The sequence below is a fragment of the Galeopterus variegatus genome, unplaced genomic scaffold, assembly GCF_000696425.1.
Source record: "Galeopterus variegatus unplaced genomic scaffold, G_variegatus-3.0.2 Scaffold15213, whole genome shotgun sequence".
Lineage (NCBI taxonomy): Eukaryota > Metazoa > Chordata > Mammalia > Dermoptera > Cynocephalidae > Galeopterus > Galeopterus variegatus.
The window spans coordinates 13568-15863 of NW_007741324.1; the positions used below are offsets into that span (position 1 = coordinate 13568).

The 2296-nt window shown below is 41.0% G+C and overlaps 1 pseudogene; it reads left to right on the forward strand.

The window, feature by feature from the left end:
- The first annotated feature begins 93 nt into the window (after positions 1–93).
- Positions 94–408, forward strand: LOC103582188 (annotated as a pseudogene).
- The last annotated feature ends 1888 nt before the right edge of the window (positions 409–2296 follow it).

The window sequence follows — 2296 nt, forward strand, 5'->3', positions numbered from 1 at the left end:
CCAAGCTGCTTCTGTGTGCCCTGCAGCAGAGAGCGCATTCCCACAGGACATCAGTGCAAGCCTGAATAAGGAAAACAATTTCCTCCTCCTAAGCCATGGTATCTGTTACACAGAAATGCCACTCTGGGAAACAGTCCTCGGGAGAGCCTGGCTGAACTCCTGCGGTCTCAACAGATCGTCCCCCAACTTGCCCTGAATTCAGGTTCTCCTTCAGTTTGCTAAGGCTCAAGGGTCGGGGACAGAGTCAATTTCAGGGGTTTTCTAAGTACGTACAGGTTCTGTGATAATGTGTGGAGTTTTGTATTGAATGGTGTTGAATTCAGAGAGGTGACAGAACTTATTAAAGTGGATAAAGTGAAAATTGTAGCCTGTTATGGTAAAAATGCTGGCTGTAATACTACCAAATGACTAGGGAAAATGGCTTTTTTATGCCATCTTCTGTTATTATTCATTACTTTTTGAAGAGAAGCATAGAATAAACTTTTTTTTATTTACTCTATTCTGAAATGATGACACTGTGCTATGCTATCAGAGAATTCAAGCAGAAAGAAGCTTGTAACTCTGTAGCCTCTTACATTACCTTTACTATACAGCATGAAGAAACATAACTTTTTTAAAAGGACATATTAAAAGTAGTTGCCTTCCTAAGAACATTCTTTAATAAACTTATTTAAAAACTCAAAAAACAAAAAAGAGAGAGAGAAAGAGAGAGAGAGAGAGAGAGAGAGAGAGAAAGGCCTGGGATCCAAAAGCAGGGAGCCTAACTGCAGAGAGATGAGAATCCTCCAGCAGCACATGGTGCAGGCAGAGCTCAAGAGCCAGCTGTGCTGCAGGCCCTGCAAGCAGAGTGCCCAGATGCGAGCAGCTCAGGGTCAGTGCCAGTGTAAGACACACAGATGTATGAAGCAGGAAAGTCACCAGAAAGCTGAGTCACTTGTGAGGGAAGCCCCATAGATGCTCCTGTTGAGACATATTTCAGTAGAATGCTGTAGTAGAACACAAAGAGACACACAGAGCCTCATAGCTGCACCTGAAGTGTGTTGCTTCCAAAATGTGAGAAGGAAACTACAAAACCAAATATTAAAAAATGTCTAATGAAATGTTTACAAATCATAAGATGCAAACAAATCAACTGTGACCCACTCAACCATTAATAACATACACACATACCTGTGTGTGTGTTTATTGTGGGATATGGGTTCATTTTTATGTATTGTTGGATGGAACTTCCAAATATAAGTTTGTGCATGGCCTATGAAGGTCTGAAAAGAGTAGCCNCGAACCCTCGGGCGGGAGCGCCGCCACGCTTCCCAAGCGGCGCACTTATCCAGTGCGCCACCGGGCCGGCCCATCAAGTATTACTTTTATCGAGAGAACAGAGTAAGAGCTTTTAAAAGAATGTAAGAAAAACTATAGAATTGAGAATGGGTGAAAAGGAGACATCAGATTTTACAAATAGGCGTGGCCCGTGTGGGCACTCGAAGTCCTCACAGCATGTAACTATTAGCAAATGTGATGATTTAAGTTATCATCCCAAAGTTGCACAGAGTTAATTGCAAAACTGTAAGCCAGAGTTCAGTTTGTGGAGGCATTGTCAACTTGCTTTAATAACCCAATAGTGTGCAATGGCACGAAGCATCTAGAATGACTTCAGATCCAATGAGATCTTAGTGGGCAACCATTAGTTTCTGTGCAATCAAGTCTCCTAGACGGAATAGAGATAAGCCAGCTTCATCTCACAGGAGTGGAAACTTCTTGATACATCAATTACCCCAGTGCAGGGCAGATAGAGGACAGTTGAAGACAATGGCCAAGGCTGTTGAATAACGAGGCACAGCCAACAGTCTCTGGGAAACTCAAACCCCAAGATGGGGCTAGGAAAACTCTAATGTTGCCAAATTTGTTTTTCAACTGTAGTTTGAACACAAGTTTAAAGGGTATTTTTTGTTGTTAATGGTGGTTAGTTTTTGTTTTTTAAAGTACATTATGAGAAAAAATAAATTCTCTCCTTCTAATGACAACTGAATTGAGACCTCCATCGCAAGAATGAAACGATGAATTACCTCCTCTCTTGATTCAATCACTCTGGAATTAATATAAGAATTGTGACCTTATTTACCTAGTTCTGTGTGAAAGTGGTTCTCTTAATACATGTGACATTTGATTCAGAAAGAAAAGAAAGACACTTGCAATTAACTTTCAGGGAAGAAATAGAATTGTTCAGGGGAAGAGAAATGCTAAGGAGGAAGGAAATGTAGAATTTCATGTCCTCAATTCTGCTGAAGTTATGAATCAT